The sequence below is a fragment of the Rhipicephalus microplus genome, chromosome 2 (genome assembly GCF_043290135.1).
Source record: "Rhipicephalus microplus isolate Deutch F79 chromosome 2, USDA_Rmic, whole genome shotgun sequence".
NCBI lineage: Eukaryota > Metazoa > Arthropoda > Arachnida > Ixodida > Ixodidae > Rhipicephalus > Rhipicephalus microplus.
In genome coordinates this window covers 10687798-10708133 of record NC_134701.1, presented here as the reverse complement: position 1 = coordinate 10708133, position 20336 = coordinate 10687798, and positions in this window count along the sequence as shown.

Here is a 20336-nt window from a genome sequence, read left to right as displayed (position 1 = left end):
CCGTTTCGCACTTGTAACGGTACAACACGCAGTACCTGGCTTGTTCATGCCGTTTTGTGTCCTTTCACAATATTTCACCTATCGCAGTTTCGTAGTCGCAATAAAACAACACCATCTCGTTAGATGACGTCGTTTTTGGTGGTTTCACGACGCTACCTAGCTTAAACTAACTCAAACTAACATAACCTTCGCACTTCTATCGTTAGAAAACGTTTTACTCGCTACTTTACAAAGCTTTCTACAACATTACGACGGTTTCATGCGATTTAACATAAGATATCGCAGTTCCCGACTTGTAATGGTGAAAATTACTGCATCTCACTAAGGGACATTGTTTATTGCGGTTTTACGACGGTTCATATCTTAACCTAACCTAACATTCGCACTTGGATTTAAAAACACTCTATTACACTGTTTCGTTCATAATTACGATGTTTGCATAACCTCAATGTTTTTCACCAACTTATTGCAGTACAGAATGCTGTATCTCGCTAAATGACATCGTTCTTTTAGGTTTCACGATGCTTGCATGCGCTTTAACGAGAATATCACAATACAGCAGTTTCGCACTTGTAACGGTACAACACGCAGTATCTGGCTTGTTCATGCCGTTTTGTGTGCTTTCAAAACATTTCACCTATTGCAGTTTCGTACATGCAATAAAACAACACTATCTCGTTAGATGACGTCCTTTTTGGTGGTTTCACGACGCTACCTAGCTTAAATTACCATAACTCAACCTAACATAACCTTCGCACTTCTATCGTTAGAAAACGTTTTACTCGCTACTTTACAATGCTCTCTACAACATTACGACGGTTTCATGCGCTTTCACATTAGATATCGCAGTTCCCGACTTGTAATGGTGAAAAACACTGCATCTCACTAAGTGACATTGTTTCATGCGGTTTTACGACGGTTGCAGTACAGAACGCTGTATCTCGCGAAATGACATCGTTCTTTAAGGTTTCACGATGCTTGCATGCGCTTTAACGAGAATATCACAATACAGCAGTTTTGCACTTGTAACGGTACAAAACGCAGTATCTGGCTTGTTCATGCCGTTTTGTGTGCTTTCACAACATTTCACCTATTGCAGTTTCGTACATGCAATAAAACAACACTATCTCGTTAGATGACGTCCTTTATGGTGGTTTCACGACGCTACCTAGCCTAAACTAACATAACTCAACCTAAAATAACCTTCGCACTTCTATCGTTAGAAAACGTTTTACTCGCTACTTTACAATGCTCTCTACAACATTACGACGGTTTCATGCGCTTTCACATTAGATATCGCAGTTTCCGACTTGTAATTGTGAAAAACACTGCATCTCACTAAATGAGATTGTTTAATGCGGTTTAACGACGGTTGCAGTACAGAACGCTGTATCTCGCTAAATGACATCGTTCTTTAGGGTTTCACGATGCTTACATGCGCTTTAACGAGAATATCACAATACAGCAGTTTCGCACTTGTAACGGTACAACACGCGGTATCTGGCTTGTTCATGCCGTTTTGTGTGCTTTCATAACATTTCACCCATTGCAGTTTCGTACATGCAATAAAACAACACTGTCTCGTTAGATGACGTCCTTTTTGGTAGTTTCACGACGCTACCTCGCTTAAACTAACATAACTCAACCTAACATAACCTTCGCACTTCTATCGTTAGAAAACATTTTACTCACTACTTTACAATGATCTCTACAACGATACGACGGTTTCATGCGCTTTCACATTAGATATCGCAGTTCCCGACTTGTAATTGTGAAAAACACTGCATCTCACTAAGTGACATTGTTTAATGCGGTTTTACGACGGTTGATATCTTAACCTAACCTAGCATTCGCACTTGTATCTCAAAACGCTCTATTACACTGTTTCGTTCACAATTACGATTTTCGCATGACCTCACAGTTTTTCACCAACCTATTACACCAACCTGTACAGAACGCTGTATCTCGCTAAATGACATCATTCTTAAAGGTTTCACGATGCTTGCATGCGCTTTAACGAGAATATCACAACATAGCAGTTTCTTTCTTGTGACGGTACAACACGCAGTATTTCGCTTGTTCATGCCGTTTTGTGTGCTTTCACATCATTTCGCCTATCGCAGTTTTGTACTCGCATTAAAACAACACTATCTCGTTAGATGACGTCATTTTTGGTGGTTTCACGACGCTACCCAGCTTAAAGTAACATAACTCAAACTAACATAACCTGCGCACTTCTATCGTTAGAAAACGTTTTACTCGCTACTTTACATTGCTTTCTACAAAATTACGACGGTTGCAAGCGCTTTCACATTACATATCGCAGTTCCCGACTTGTAATGATGAAGAACACGGCATCTCACTAAGTGACATTGTGAAAAGCGGTTTTACGACGGTAATATCTTAACCTAACATAACATTCGCACTTGTATATAAAAACGCTCTATTACACTGTTTCGTTCCTAATTACGATGTTTGCATAACCTCACAGTTTTTCACCAACTTATTGCAGTACAGAATGCTGTATCTCGCTAATTGACATCGTTCTTTTAGGTTTCACGATGCTTGCATGCGCTTTAACGAGAATATCACAATATAGCTGTTTCGCACTTGTAACGGTACAACACGTAGTATCTGGCTTGTTCATGCCGTTTTGTGTGCTTTCACAACATTTCACCTATTGCAGTTTCGTACATGCAATAAAACAACACTATCTCGTTAGATGACGTCCTTTTTGGTGGTTTCACGACGCTACCTAGCTTAAATTAACATAACTCAACCTAACATAACCTTCGCACTTCTATCGTTAGAAAATGTTTTACTCGCTACTTTACATTGCTTTCTACAACATTACGACGGTTGCAAGCGCTTTCACATTACATATCGCAGTTCCCGACTTGTAATGGTGAAGAACACTGCATCTCACTAAGTGACATTGTTTAATGCGGTTTTACGACGGTTCATACCTTAACCGAACCTAACATTCGCACTTGTATCTGAAAACGCTCTATTACACTGTTTCGTTCACATTTAGGATATTTGCATGACATCACAGTTTTTCACCAACTTGTTACAGTACAGAACGCTGTATCTCGCTAAATGACATCGTTCGTTAAGGTTTCACGATGCTTGCATGCGCTTTAACGAGAATATCACAATATAGCTGTTTCGCACTTGTAACGGTACAACACGTAGTATCTGGCTTGTTCATGCCGTTTTGTGTGCTTTCACAACATTTCACCTATTGCAGTTTCGTACATGCAATAAAACAACACTATCTCGTTAGATGACGTCCTTTTTGGTGGTTTCACGACGCTACCTAGCTCAAATTACCATTACTCAACCTAACATAATCTTCGCATTCTATCGTTAGAAAACGTTTTACTCGCTACTTTACAATGCTCTCTACAGCATTACGACGGTTTCATGCGGTTTCACAATAGATAACGCAGTTCCCGACTTGTAATGGTGAAAAACACTGCATCTCACTAAGTGACATTGTTTAATGCGGTTTTACGACGGTTGCAGTACAGAACGCTGTATCTCGCTAAATGACATCGTTCTTTAAGGTTTCACGATGCTTGCATGCGCTTTAACGAGAATATCACAATACAGCAGTTTTGCACTTGTAACGGTACAAAACGCAGTATCTGGCTTGTTCATGCCGTTTTGTGTGCTTTCACAACATTTCACCTATTGCAGTTTCGTACATGCAATAAAACAACACTATCTCGTTAGAAGACGTCCTTTATGGTGGTTTCACGACGCTACCTAGCCTAAACTTACATAACTCAACCTAAAATAACCTCCGCACTTCTATCGTTAGAAAACGTTTTACTCGCTACTTTACAATGCTCTCTACAACATTACGACGGTTTCATGCGCTTTCACATTAGATATCGCAGTTTCCGACTTGTAATTGTGAAAAACACTGCATCTCACTAAATGACATTGTTTAATGCGGTTTAACGACGGTTGCAGTACAGAACGCTGTATTTCGCTAAATGACATCGTTCTTTAGGGTTTCACGATGCTTGCATGCGCTTTAACGAGAATATCAAAATACAGCAGTTTCGCACTTGTAACGGTACAACACGCGGTATCTGCCTTGTTCATGCCGTTTTGTGTGCTTTCATAACATTTCACCTATTGCAGTTTCGTACATGCAATAAAACAACACTATCTCGTTAGATGACGTCCTTTTTGGTGGTTTCACGACGCTACCTAGCTTAAACTAACATAACTCAACCTAACATAACCTTCGCACTTCTATCGTTAGAAAACGTTTTACTCGCTACTTTACGATGATCTCTACAACGATACGACGGTTTCATGCGCTTTCACATTAGATATCGCAGTTCCCGACTTGTAATGGTGAAAAACACTGCATCTCACTAAGTGACATTGTTTAATGTGGTTTTACGACGGTTCATACCTTAACCGAACCTAACATTCGCACTTGTATCTAAAAACGCTCTATTACACTGTTTCGTTTACATTTAGGATATTTGCATGACCTCACAGTTTTTCACCAACTTGTTACAGTACAGAACGCTGTATCTCGCCAAATGACATCGTTCGTTAAGGTTTCACGATGCTTGCATGCGCTTTAACGAGAATATCACAATATAGCAGTTTCGCACTTGTAACGGTACAACACGCACTACCTGGCTAGTTCATGCCGTTTTGTGTCCTTTCACAATATTTCACCTATCGCAGTTTCGTAGTCGCAATAAAACAACACTATCTCGTTAGATGACGTCGTTTTCTGTGGTTTCACAACGCTACCTAGCCTAAACTAACTCAACCTAACATAATCTTCGCACATCTATCGTTAGAAAACATTTTACTCGCTACTTTACAATGCTTTCTACAAAATTACGACGGTTTCATGCGATTTAACATAAGATATCGCAGTTCCCGACTTGTAATGGTGAAAAACACTGCATCTCACTAAGTGACATTGTTTATTGCGGTTTTACGACGGTTAGTATCTTAACCGAACCTAACATTCGCACTTGGGTCTAAAAACACTCTATTACACTGTTTCGTTCATAATTACGATGTTGGCATAACCTCACAGTTTTTCACCAACTTATTGCAGTACGGAATGCTGTATCTCGCTAAATGACATCGTTCTTTTAGGTTTCACGATGCTTGCATGCGCTTTAACGAGAATATTACAATACAGCAGTTTCGCACTTGTAACGGTACAACACGCAGTATCTGCCTTGTTCATGCCGTTTTGTGTGCTTTCACAACATTTCACCTATTGCAGTTTCGTACATGCAATAAAACAACACTATCTCGTTAGATGACGTCCTTCATGGTGGTTTCACGACGCTACCTAGCCTAAACTAACATAACTCAACCTAAAATAACCTTCGCACTTCTATCGTTAGAAAACGTTTTACTCGCTACTTTACAATGCTCTCTACAACATTACGACGGTTTCATGCGCTTTCACATTAGATATCGCAGTTTCCGACTTGTAATTGTGAAAAACACTGCATCTCACTAAATGACATTGTTTAACACGGTTTAACGACGGTTGCAGTACAGAACGCTGTATCTCGCTAAATGACATCGTTCTTTAGGGTTTCACGATGCTTGCATGCGCTTTAACGAGAATATCACAATACAGCAGTTTCGCACTTGTAACGGTACAACACGCGGTATCTGGCTTGTTCATGCCGTTTTGTGTGCTTTCATAACATTTCACCTATTGCAGTTTCGTACATGCAATAAAACAACACTATCTCGTTAGATGACGTCCTTTTTGGTGGTTTCACGACGCTACCTAGCTTAAACTAACATAACTCAACCTAACATAACCTTCGCACTTCTATCGTTAGAAAACGTTTTACTCGCTACTTTACAATGATCTCTACAACGATACGACGGTTTCATGCGCTTTCACATTAGATATCGCAGTTCCCGACTTGTAATGGTGAAAAACACTGCATCTCACTAAGTGACATTGTTTAATGCGGTTTTAAGACGGTTCATACCTTAACCGAACCTAACATTCGCACTTGTATCTGAAAACGCTCTATTACACTGTTTCGTTCACATTTAGGATATTTGCATGACATCACAGTTTTTCACCAACTTGTTACAGAACAGAACGCTGTATCTCGCTAAATGACATCGTTCGTTAAGGTTTCACGATGCTTGCATGCGCTTTAACGAGAATATCACAATATAGCCGTTTCGCACTTGTAACGGTACAACACGCAGTACCTGGCTTGTTCATGCCGTTTTGTGTCCTTTCACAATATTTCACCTATCGCAGTTTCGTAGTCGCAATAAAACAACACCATCTCGTTAGATGACGTCGTTTTTGGTGGTTTCACGACGCTACCTAGCTTAAACTAACTCGAACTAACATAACCTTCGCACTTCTATCGTTAGAAAACGTTTTACTCGCTACTTTACAAAGCCTTCTACAACATTACGACGGTTTCATGCGATTTAACATAAGATATCGCAGTTCCCGACTTGTAATGGTGAAAATTACTGCATCTCACTAGGTGACATTGTTTATTGCAGTTTTACGACGGTTCATATCTTAACCTAACCTAACATTCGCACTTGGATTTAAAAACACTCTATTACACTGTTTCGTTCATAATTACGATGTTTGCATAAACTCAATGTTTTTCACCAACTTATTGCAGTACAGAATGCTGTATCTCGCTAAATGACATCGTTCTTTTAGGTTTCACGATGCTTGCATGCGCTTTAACGAGAATATCACAATACAGCAGTTTCGCAGTTGTAACGGTACAACACGCAGTATCTGGCTTGTTCATGCCGTTTTGTGTGCTTTCAAAACATTTCACCTATTGCAGTTTCGTACATGCAATAAAACAACACTATCTCGTTAGATGACGTCCTTTTTGGTGGTTTCACGACGCTACCTAGCTTAAATTACCATAACTCAACCTAACATAACCTTCGCATTCTATCGTTAGAAAACGTTTTACTCGCTACTTTACAATGCTCTCTACAGCATTACGACGGTTTCATGCGCTTTCACAATAGATATCGCAGTTCCCGACTTGTAATGGTGAAAAACACTGCATCTCACTAAGTGACATTGTTTAATGCGGTTTTACGACGGTTGCAGTACAGAACGCTGTATCTCGCTAAATGACATCGTTCTTTAAGGTTTCACGATGCTTGCATGCGCTTTAACGAGAATATCACAATACAGCAGTTTTGCACTTGTAACGGTACAAAACGCAGTATCTGGCTTGTTCATGCCGTTTTGTGTGCTTTCACAACATTTCACCTATTGCAGTTTCGTACATGCAATAAAACAACACTATCTCGTTAGAAGACGTCCTTTATGGTGGTTTCACGACGCTACCTAGCCTAAACTTACATAACTCAACCTAAAATAACCTCCGCACTTCTATCGTTAGAAAACGTTTTACTCGCTACTTTACAATGCTCTCTACAACATTACGACGGTTTCATGCGCTTTCACATTAGATATCGCAGTTTCCGACTTGTAATTGTGAAAAACACTGCATCTCACTAAATGACATTGTTTAATGCGGTTTAACGACGGTTGCAGTACAGAACGCTGTATCTCGCTAAATGACATCGTTCTTTAGGGTTTCACGATGCTTGCATGCGCTTTAACGAGAATATCAAAATACAGCAGTTTCGCACTTGTAACGGTACAACACGCGGTATCTGCCTTGTTCATGCCGTTTTGTGTGCTTTCATAACATTTCACCTATTGCAGTTTCGTACATGCAATAAAACAACACTATCTCGTTAGATGACGTCCTTTATGGTGGTTTCACGACGCTACCTAGCTTAAACTAACATAACTCAACCTAACATAACCTTCGCACTTCTATCGTTAGAAAACGTTTTACTCGCTACTTTACGATGATCTCTACAACGATACGACGGTTTCATGCGCTTTCACATTAGATATCGCAGTTCCCGACTTGTAATGGTGAAAAACACTGCATCTCACTAAGTGACATTGTTTAATGTGGTTTTACGACGGTTCATACCTTAACCGAACCTAACATTCGCACTTGTATCTAAAAACGCTCTATTACACTGTTTCGTTTACATTTAGGATATTTGCATGACCTCACAGTTTTTCACCAACTTGTTACAGTACAGAACGCTGTATCTCGCCAAATGACATCGTTCGTTAAGGTTTCACGATGCTTGCATGCGCTTTAACGAGAATATCACAATATAGCAGTTTCGCACTTGTAACGGTACAACACGCACTACCTGGCTAGTTCATGCCGTTTTGTGTCCTTTCACAATATTTCACCTATCGCAGTTTCGTAGTCGCAATAAAACAACACTATCTCGTTAGATGACGTCGTTTTCTGTGGTTTCACAACGCTACCTAGCCTAAACTAACTCAACCTAACATAATCTTCGCACTTCTATCGTCAGAAAACATTTTACTCGCTACTTTACAATGCTTTCTACAAAATTACGACGGTTTCATGCGATTTAACATAAGATATCGCAGTTCCCGACTTGTAATGGTGAAAAACACTGCATCTCACTAAGTGACATTGTTTATTGCGGTTTTACGACGGTTAGTATCTTAACCGAACCTAACATTCGCACTTGGGTCTAAAAACACTCTATTACACTGTTTCGTTCACATTTAGGATATTTGCATGACCTCACAGTTTTTCACCAACTTGTTACAGTACAGAACGCTGTATCTCGCTAAATGACATCGTTCGTTAAGGTTTCACGATGCTTGCATGCGCTTTCACGAGAATATCACAATATAGCCGTTTCGCACTTGTAACGGTACAACACGCAGTACCTGCCTTGTTCATGCCGTTTTGTGTCCTTTCACAATATTTCACCTATCGCAGTTTCGTAGTCGCATTAAAACAACACCATCTCGTTAGATGACGTCGTTTTTGGTGGTTTCACGACGCTACCTAGCTTAAACTAACTCAAACTAACATAACCTTCGCACTTCTATCGTTAGAAAACGTTTTATTCGCTACTTTACAAAGCTTTCTACAACATTACGACGGTTTCATGCGATTTAACATAAGATATCGCAGTTCCCGACTTGTAAAGGTGAAAATTACTGCATCTCACTAAGGGACATTGTTTATTGCGGTTTTACGACGGTTCATATCTTAACCTAACCTAACATTCGAACTTGGATTTAAAAACACTCTATTGCACTGTTTCGTCCATAATTACGATGTTTGCATAACCTCAATGTTTTTCACCAACTTATTGCAGTACAGAATGCTGTATCTCGCTAAATGACATCGTTCTTTTAGGTTTCACGATGCTTGCATGCGCTTTAACGAGAATATCACAATACAGCAGTTTCGCACTTGTAACGGTACAACACGCAGTATCTGGCTTGTTCATGCCGTTTTGTGTGCTTTCAAAACATTTCACCTATTGCAGTTTCGTACATGCAATAAAACAACACTATCTCGTTAGATGACGTCCTTTTTGGTGGTTTCACGACGCTACCTAGCTTCAATTACCATAACTCAACCTAACATAACCTTCGCACTTCTATCGTTAGAAAACGTTTTACTCGCTACTTTACAATGCTCTCTACAACATTACGACGGTTTTATGCGCTTTCACATTAGATATCGCAGTTCCCGACTTGTAATGGTGAAAAACACTGCATCTCACTAAGTGACATTGTTTCATGCGGTTTTACGACGGTTGCAGTACAGAACGCTGTATCTCGCTAAATGACATCGTTCTTTAAGGTTTCACGATGCTTGCATGCGCTTTAACGAGAATATCACAATACAGCAGTTTTGCACTTGTAACGGTACAAAACACAGTATCTGGCTTGTTCATGCCGTTTTGTGTGCTCTCACAACATTTTACCTATTGCAGTTTCGTACATGCAATAAAACAACACTATCTCGTTAGATGACGTCCTTTATGGTGGTTTCACGACGCTACCTAGCCTAAAGTAACATAACTCAACCTAAAATAACCTTCGCACTTCTATCGTTAGAAAACGTTTTACTCGCTACTTTACAATGCTCTCTACAACATTACGACGGTTTCATGCGCTTTCACATTAGATATCGCAGTTCCCGACTTGTAATTGTTAAAAACACTGCATCTCACTAAGTGACAATGTTTAATGCGGTTTTACGACGGTTCATATCTTAACCTAACCTAACATTCGCACTTGTATCTCAAAACGCTCTATTACACTGTTTCGTTCACAATTACGATTTTTGCATGACCTCACAGTTTTTCACCAACCTATTACACCAACCTGTACAGAACGCTGTATCTCGCTAAATGACATCATTCTTAAAGGTTTCACGATGCTTGCATGCGCTTTAACGAGAATATCACAACATAGCATTTTATTTCTTGTGACAGTACAACACGCAGTATTTGGCTTGTTCATGCCGTTTTGTGTGCTTTCACATCATTTCGCCTATCGCAGTTTTGTACTCGCAATAAAACAACACTATCTCGTTAGATGACGTCGTTTTTGGTGGTTTCACGACGCTACCCAGCTTAAAGTAACATAACTCAAACTAACATAACCTGCGCACTTCTATCGTTAGAAAACGTTTTACTCGCTACTTTACAAAGCTTTCTACAACATTACGACGGTTTCATGCGATTTAACATAAGATATCGCAGTTCCCGACTTGTAATGGTGAAAATTACTGCATCTCACTAAGTGACATTGTTTATTGCGGTTTTACGACGGTTCATATCTTAACCTAACCTAACATTTGCACTTGGATTTAAAAACACTCTATTACACTGTTTCGTTCATAATTACGATGTTTGCATAAACTCAATGTTTTTCACCAACTTATTGCAGTACAGAATGCTGTATCTCGCTAAATGACATCGTTCTTTTAGGTTTCACGATGCTTGCATGCGCTTTAACGAGAATATCACAATACAGCAGTTTCGCACTTGTAACGGTACAACACGCAGTATCTGGCTTGTTCATGCCGTTTTGTGTGCTTTCAAAACATTTCACCTATTGCAGTTTCGTACATGCAATAAAACAACACTATCTCGTTAGATGACGTCCTTTTTGGTGGTTTCACGACGCTACCTAGCTTAAATTACCATAACTCATTCAACATAACCTTCGCATTCTATCGTTAGAAAACGTTTTACTCGCTACTTTACAATGCTCTCTACAGCATTACGACGGTTTCATGCGCTTTCACAATAGATATCGCAGTTCCCGCCTTGTAATGGTGAAAAACACTGCATCTCACTAAGTGACATTGTTTAATGCGGTTTTACGACGGTTGCAGTACAGAACGCTGTATCTCGCTAAATGACATCGTTCTTTAAGGTTTCACGATGCTTGCATGCGCTTTAACGAGAATATCACAATACAGCAGTTTTGCACTTGTAACGGTACAAAACGCAGTATCTGGCTTGTTCATGCCGTTTTGTGTGCTTTCACAACATTTCACCTATTGCAGTTTCGTACATGCAATAAAACAACACTATCTCGTTAGATGACGTCCTTTATGGTGGTTTCACGACGCTACCTAGCCTAAACTAACATAACTCAACCTAAAATAACCTTCGCACTTCTATCGTTAGAAAACATTTTACTCGCTACTTTACAATGCTCTCTACAACATTACGACGGTTTCATGCGCTTTCACATTAGATATCGCAGTTTCCGACTTGTAATTGTGAAAAACACTGCATCTCACTAAATGAGATTGTTTAATGCGGTTTAACGACGGTTGCAGTACAGAACGCTGTATCTCGCTAAATGACATCGTTCTTTAGGGTTTCACGATGCTTACATGCGCTTTAACGAGAATATCACAATACAGCAGTTTCGCACTTGTAACGGTACAACACGCGGTATCTGGCTTGTTCATGCCGTTTTGTGTGCTTTCATAACATTTCACCTATTGCAGTTTCGTACATGCAATAAAACAACACTATCTCGTTAGATGACGTCGTTTTTGGTGGTTTCACGACGCTACCCAGCTTAAAGTAACATAACTCAAACTAACATAACCTGCGCACTTCTATCGTTAGAAAACGTTTTACTCGCTACTTTACATTGCTTTCTACAACATTACGACGGTTACAAGCGCTTTCACATTACATATCGCAGTTCCCGACTTGTAATATGAAGAACACGGCATCTCACTAAGTGACATTGTGAAAAGCGGTTTTACGACGGTTCATATCTTAACCTAACATAACATTCGCACTTGTATCTAAAAACGCTCTATTACACTGTTTCGTTCCTAATTACGATGTTTGCATAACCTCACAGTTTTTCACCAACTTATTGCAGTACAGAATGCTGTATCTCGCTAATTGACATCGTTCTTTTAGGTTTCACGATGCTTGCATGTGCTTTAACGAGAATATCACAATATAGCTGTTTCGCACTTGTAACGGTACAACACGCAGTATCTGGCTTGTTCATGCCGTTTTGTGTGCTTTCACAACATTTCACCTATTGCAGTTTCGTACATGCAATAAAACAACACTATCTCGTTAGATGACGTCCTTTTTGGTGGTTTCACGACGCTACCTAGCTTAAATTAACATAACTCAACCTAACATAACCTTCGCACTTCTATCGTTAGAAAATGTTTTACTCGCTACTTTACATTGCTTTCTACAACATTACGACGGTTGCAAGCGCTTTCACATTACATATCGCAGTTCCCGACTTGTAATGGTGAAGAACACTGCATCTCACTAAGTGACATTGTTTAATGCGGTTTTACGACGGTTCATACCTTAACCGAACCTAACATTCGCACTTGTATCTGAAAACGCTCTATTACACTGTTTCGTTCACATTTAGGATATTTGCATGACCTCACAGTTTTTCACCAACTTGTTACAGTACAGAACGCTGTATCTCGCTAAATGACATCGTTCGTTAAGGTTTCACGATGCTTGCATGCGCTTTAACGAGAATATCACAATATAGCCGTGTCGCACTTGTAACGGTACAACACGCAGTACCTGGCTTCTTCATGCCGTTTTGTGTCCTTTCACAATATTTCACCTATCGCAGTTTCGTAGTCGCAATAAAACAACACCATCTCGTTAGATGACGTCGTTTTTGGTGGTTTCACGACGCTACCTAGCTTAAACTAACTCAAACTAACATAACCTTCGCACTTCTATCGTTAGAAAACGTTTTACTCGCTACTTTACAAAGCTTTCTACAACATTACGACGGTTTCATGCGATTTAACATAAGATATCGCAGTTCCCGACTTGTAATGGTGAAAATTACTGCATCTCACTAAGTGACATTGTTTATTGCGGTCTTACGACGGTTCATATCTTAACCTAACCTAACATTCGCACTTGGATTTAAAAACACTCTATTACACTGTTTCGTTCATAATTACGATGTTTGCATAAACTCAATGTTTTTCACCAACTTATTGCAGTACAGAATGCTGTATCTCGCTAAATGACATCGTTCTTTTAGGTTTCACGATGCTTGCATGCGCTTTAACGAGATCACTTGGCAGCAGGGACAGCCTACGACAGAGACGATTATTGCTGTTGTTTTCCCAGGTGTTCGAGGCGTACAGTGGCTGACTATCGGCGTTGATAGCGGAGCGTGCTGCATCCAGCGCCTTGCGGGAGTGCCGCGCCGACCGACCGGCTACTTTTTTGCGCCCGGCACCATACCACGTGGCATCGGCCACCCCTGGCCCTTCAAAAAGACAGCTGCAACGCCTCCCTCGATCACTTGGCAGCAGGGACAGCCTACGACAGAGACGCTTATTGCTGTTGTTTTCCCAGGTTAGGCATTTGCCCTCCTGTTTTGTATAGTTCATTCGCTATCCTAGCGCTGTCTCTGTTGCCTATTTTTCAAAGTTCGTACTTGTTTTGCCCACTGTTGAATCTGTAACTTGCCCTTTAATTATGGGTACTGAGTTCGCGGACTTCAAACGCGACATTCGGAAAGAAATCAGAGAGTTAAACAAAAGCCTTGAATACATGAACAAAGACTACGAAAACATAAAACAAGAGTGCGCTGAAATTAGAAGGGAAAACGCTGCTCTCAGGGCGTCCCAAGAGGCAATGCAATGTGAGATAGACCGTTTGAGAAAGTTGGTGCACGAAAATTCCACGCGCCTAACTACTCAGGATCAATACTCTCGAAACAAAAATATAGAAATTAAAGGGATCCCACGTACCCCTAATGAAAACCTTGTGCAATTGCTTGCCAAAGTTGGTGACGCCTTGGGGGAGCCAATAAGTGAACAAGACATAGAAATATGCCACCGTTTGCCAGCGAGGAGTGCCACTTCGCAAAGTAACACGGTACCAGACCCAGGTGTTGCAAAGAACAACGAGGTACGCCCTCATGCAAGCGCTGTTCCCGATCGGGGTAGCAAAGCAGGCAGTGATGCCCCCCTGAACGAAAACATCGTGGTTGTTTTCAATCGCCGAGCTAAGAGGGATGCCATCGTTAAGAAAGCAAGGAGAACTCGATTCACAGCTGAGGAACTGGGTTTCACAACTAAACAGTCTGTTTTCGTAAATGAGCACCTTTGTCCCCAACTGAAAAAATTGCTGGGTATGACGATTGCTCGGAAACGGGAAATGAACTGGCGCTTCGCGTGGGCAAGTGGTGGCAAAATATTTGCGCGTGAAACGGAAACATCTCGTGCAGTTCAAATCACATGTGAAGCTGACTTGCACAAAATGCACGCGGCCACTTCAAGCAGCCGCGGGGCATCAAGCATGCCGTAGGCTTATCTGATTAGCACTTTTCGTTTTTTCGGCGCAACCTTTTTTTTTCTTTTTCTTTTTTTCCTTTTGTTAAAATGGCGATATTACCACGTGATGTCAATATACCTTACACTAGTGGATATTGCAGTATCATGCACTTAAATGCTCGCTCAGCTCGCAACAAGCACGATGATATAACTACGTTTCTCGACGAATTTTCGTTTAAATTCGACATCATCATGATTTCTGAAACTTGGTACACGTGCAATGATGAGGTACTATGCTTGCCAACGTATAAATCGTTCTTTTTAAACAGGCCCTCTCGTCGAGGGGGAGGTGTTTTGCAACTAATTGCTGACCACTTAGTTTGCAGCCTTCTCTCAGAATTTTCAGCGATTACACCAGACTATGAGGCATTATCACTAGCATGTCACAAGTATGTATATGTGGTAGTTTATCGTCCACCTGACGGAAAAACAGAAGCGTTTTTTCAATTTCTTGAAAATCTGCTTACGTATGCGTGCACTAACAAGTTGCACATTATCATAGGGGGCGACTGCAATATAAACCTTTTACAGCAAACTGAAACCACTCGTAACTTCCAACTACTACTTGATTCCTTTGCGTGTGCTAATATTATTACTGAAACTACACGTGTCACTTTAGATACTGAAAGCCTTATCGACTTACTTATTACAAATGACATAAGTGATTCAACCGTATCTGGAACTGTTATTGCCGATATTAGTGATCACTACCCTATATACATGTTTCAAAATCGCAACGAGTATCTTAATCGCGCAAAAGTATCAACTCCAGAATCATACAAAATACAGGAAATTAGTGACAAAACATTAGACACTTTTAGGCGTGAAATTGCGCAGATTTTTTGGGATCCTGTCTATAAATCAGTTAACGCTAACGAGGCGTATGAAATATTCATGTGCCTGTTAAGAAAAACTTACCATAAGTGTTTTAAATATAAAACTGTCGAAACCCTGAAGAAAGGTCGGAAACAATGGATGACGCGAGAATGTCTGGAAATGATTAAGAAGAAAAATCTTCTGTACGCAAAATTCGTGAAAACAAGACACCACAACGATCTTTCGGAATACAAGCGGTATAGAAATTTTGTAACGAAGCAACTGAGAAAAACTAAGGATGCGTACTATGAAGCTCTCTTCAAGAGGGTTAGCACTCGTGGCGACGTGCTTTGGCGAGAAATAAATAAGCTTCTAAATAGAAGTTGCTCTCGAGACAACGCACTTGAGTTAAACATAGATAACAAGATAGTAAAGGGTCAAGAACTTGCTAATAAATTTAACGTGTACTTCACAACGCTGGTGTCCTCTGATTTATCAAACCCTTCTCGTGCCTGTAATAGTGATTACAGGGACTTTCTAGGTGTGCCAAACATGAGCACTGCATATTTTTTAAACACAACTCCTGAAGAAGTACTGTCTGTATTTATGTCACTAAAGAACACTACTGCTCGGGACATAGATGACCTACAAATTAGACCTATTAAAGCAGCACTTGATCTTTTGTTACCTGTTCTTACCCATCTGTTTAATATCTGCTTATCCACGGGAGTTTTCCCAGAAAAAATGAAGCATGCGAGAGTTAGTGTCTTATACAAATCTGGTGACCGAAATATTTTTTCTAATTATCGTCCGATCTCGATACTTCCTGTTATATCTAAAGGGCTAGAGAAAATAATATATCAACGTGTCATGTCTTTTTGTGAAAAGTACTCTATATTATCACCGCATCAATTTGGCTTCCGACGGGGCATGTCCACGGAACTGGCTCTCCTCACACAAAAAGAACTCATACTTAACTCATTTGAAAAGAAACTGTTAACATTGGGTGTTTTTATTGACTATTCCAAAGCGTTCGATAGAATCAACCACGAAGTACTCTATGCAAAATTGCGTCATTATGGTTTTCGGGGAACCCCACTTGACTTTCTGAAATCTTATTTATCACAAAGAAAGCAATCTGTAGTTATAAATGACAGCCAATCCTCCCTACTAACCATAACGTCAGGTGTACCTCAGGGCAGCATATTGGGGACCCTACTGTTTAATATTTATATAAATGACATAACAAGTGTCAGCAAATATGTGGACTTTATAATTTATGCAGATGACACTAGTATATTTTTTCATGGTAATGATTTAGGTAAGCTTGCAGACTCAGCCAACAACATTCTTAACGACATCTTCATTTGGAGTACTGCAAATTATTTAACGATCAACACAAAAAAATCCAAAGCTGTGGTATTCGCACCGGTTCAGAAGGCTGTCTGTCGTGGTTTGGATATATATCTCGGGCCCGAAAAAATTGAGGTTGTCAAAGAAGTTTCATCCTTAGGAGTAATTTTTAATGAAAATCTTAATTGGGATGAACACGTTAATAAAGTAACTAGAAATATAGCTAGGACGTGTGGTGCTCTCTCTAAACTTCGACAGATACTTCCAGCAAACATTAAACTTTTACTCTATAATACGTTGTTTTCATCTCACATAAACTATTGTAGTCTAGTGTGGGCAGATACATCTAAAGCAAATCGGAACAAAATATTTTTCCTGCAGAAAAAAGCGATTCGTCATATTGCAAACGTACCATACGACGCACATACAAGTCATTTATTCAGAGAATATAAGATTTTACCGATAGATCACATACACAGTTTCAACCTTATTATGAAATACAAACAAAGCTTGCTATCAAACAATGCTTGTTTTCCTAAACTGTGTAACCTCAGGAAAAATACACAATCCTATTATGACATTCGGAAAAGGCCTTCCTGGTTTGTTCCTTATTCGCGAACTAATCACGGTTTGAGAAGACTTGAACACTGTATTCCAGCTTGTTTTAACTTGTTTGAAAATAAAAACATCGACATCTTTAATATACATAAAAAACAACTTAAGAACCTTCTCATCCAAAATGGCGCCGTGTAGTTTAGCATCTTCTAGTTGTCCGGCTACAGTACTATATGTAAAAGAAACACCCTATAATAGTGCTTGTGTAACATGGCATCGTATAATGTTTGCTTTCTTTGACATTTTTTTCGTTGCTTTTTTTTACGAGTAAAACATACAACATTTCACTCGTCAGTGTTTCCCTTGTGCACTAAAACTCGTGCTTTTCGCATACCCAGTGTTGTAAACGTTGTATAATCATGTTGTAATACTTTGGTAGCCGTTTAGCAACGTGTGCATTGTTTCATGATTGGCCGCACGCTGTTTTCTTTTGTTTTTTGTTGTTTTTCTCTCTATGTGGTTTGCTTATTTTATGTAAACCTGAAACTGATGTAATTTTGATGCATTTTCTTTTTATTTAATGAAGTTTTGAAAGTCGACGTCAAATTGTTTTTTCATGTTTTGTGCTCTGCTGATTCTGTAATGCCAAGTGAAAAGGGGTAGGAGCCTCGTCAAGCTGCTAATATAGCAGCTTTTTGCTCTTATCCTTGCGTTTTCTTTTTCGCAACTCTGTGAAGAAAATGCTCAATAAAACTGAAACTGAAACTGAAACTGAAACTGAATATCACAATACAGCAGTTTCGCACTTGTAACGGTACAACACGCAGTATCTGGCTTGTTCATGCCGTTTTGTGTGCTTTCAAAACATTTCACCTATTGCAGTTCCGTACATGCAATAAAACAACACTATCTCGTTAGATGACGTCCTTTTTGGTGGTTTCACGACGCTACCTAGCTTAAATTACCATAACTCATTCAACATAACCTTCGCATTCTATCGTTAGAAAACGTTTTACTCGCTACTTTACAATGCTCTCTACAGCATTACGACGGTTTCATGCGCTTTCACAATAGATATCGCAGTTCCCGACTTGTAATGGTGAAAAACACTGCATCTCACTAAGTGACATTGTTTAATGCGGTTTTACGACGGTTGCAGTACAGAACGCTGTATCTCGCTAAATGACATCGTTCTTTAAGGTTTCACGATGCTTGCATGCGCTTTAACGAGAATATCACAATACAGCAGTTTTGCACTTGTAACGGTACAAAACGCAGTATCTGGCTTGTTCATGCCGTTTTGTGTGCTTTCACAACATTTCACCTATTGCAGTTTCGTACATGCAATAAAACAACACTATCTCGTTAGATGACGTCCTTTATGGTGGTTTCACGACGCTACCTAGCCTAAACTAACATAACTCAACCTAAAATAACCTTCGAACTTCTATCGTTAGAAAACGTTTTACTCGCTACTTTACAATGCTCTCTACAACATTACGACGGTTTCATGCGCTTTCACATTAGATATCGCAGTTTCCGACTTGTAATTGTGAAAAACACTGCATCTCACTAAATGAGATTGTTTAATGCGGTTTAACGACGGTTGCAGTACAGAACGCTGTATCTCGCTAAATGACATCGTTCTTTAGGGTTTCACGATGCTTACATGCGCTTTAACGAGAATATCACAATACAGCAGTTTCGCACTTGTAACGGTACAACACGCGGTATCTGGCTTGTTCATGCCGTTTTGTGTGCTTTCATAACATTTCACCTATTGCAGTTTCGTACATGCAATAAAACAACACTATCTCGTTAGATGACGTCCTTTTTGGTGGTTTCACGACGCTACCTAGCTTAAACTAACATAACTCAACCTAACATAACCTTCGCACTTCTATCGTTAGAAAATGTTTTACTCGCTACTTTACATTGCTTTCTACAACATTACGACGGTTGCAAGCGCTTTCACATTACATATCGCAGTTCCCGACATGTAATGGTGAAGAACACTGCATCTCACTAAGTGACATTGTTTAATGCGGTTTTACGACGGTTCATACCTTAACCGAACCTAACATTCGCACTTGTATCTAAAAACGCTCTATTACACTGTTTCGTTCACAATTACAATATTTGCATGACCTCAGAGTTTTTCACCAACTTATTACAGTACAGAACGCCGTATCTCGCTTAATGACATCGTTCTTTAAGGTTTCACGATGCTTGCATGCGCTTTAACGAGAATATCACAATATAGCAGTTTCGCACTTGTAACGGTACAACACGCACTACCTGGCTAGTTCATGCCGTTTTGTGTCCTTTCACAATATTTCACCTATCGCAGTTTCGTAGTCGCAATAAAACAACACTATCTCGTTAGATGACGTCGTTTTTTGTGGTTTCACGACGCTACCTAGCCTAAACTAACTCAACCTAACATAATCTTCGCACTTCTATCGTTAGAAAACATTTTACTCGCTACTTTACAATGCCTTCTACAAAATTACGACGGTTTCATGCGATTTAACATAAGATATCGCAGTTCCCGACTTGTAATGGTGAAAAACACTGCATCTCACTAAGTGACATTGTTTATTGCGGTTTTACGACGGTTAGTATCTTAACCGAACCTAACATTCGCACTTGGGTCTAAAAACACTCTATTACACTGTTTCGTTCATAATTACGATGTTTGCATAACCTCACAGTTTTTCACCAACTTATTGCAGTACGGAATGCTGTATCTCGCTAAATGACATCGTTCTTTTAGGTTTCACGATGCTTGCATGCGCTTTAACGAGAATATCACAATACAGC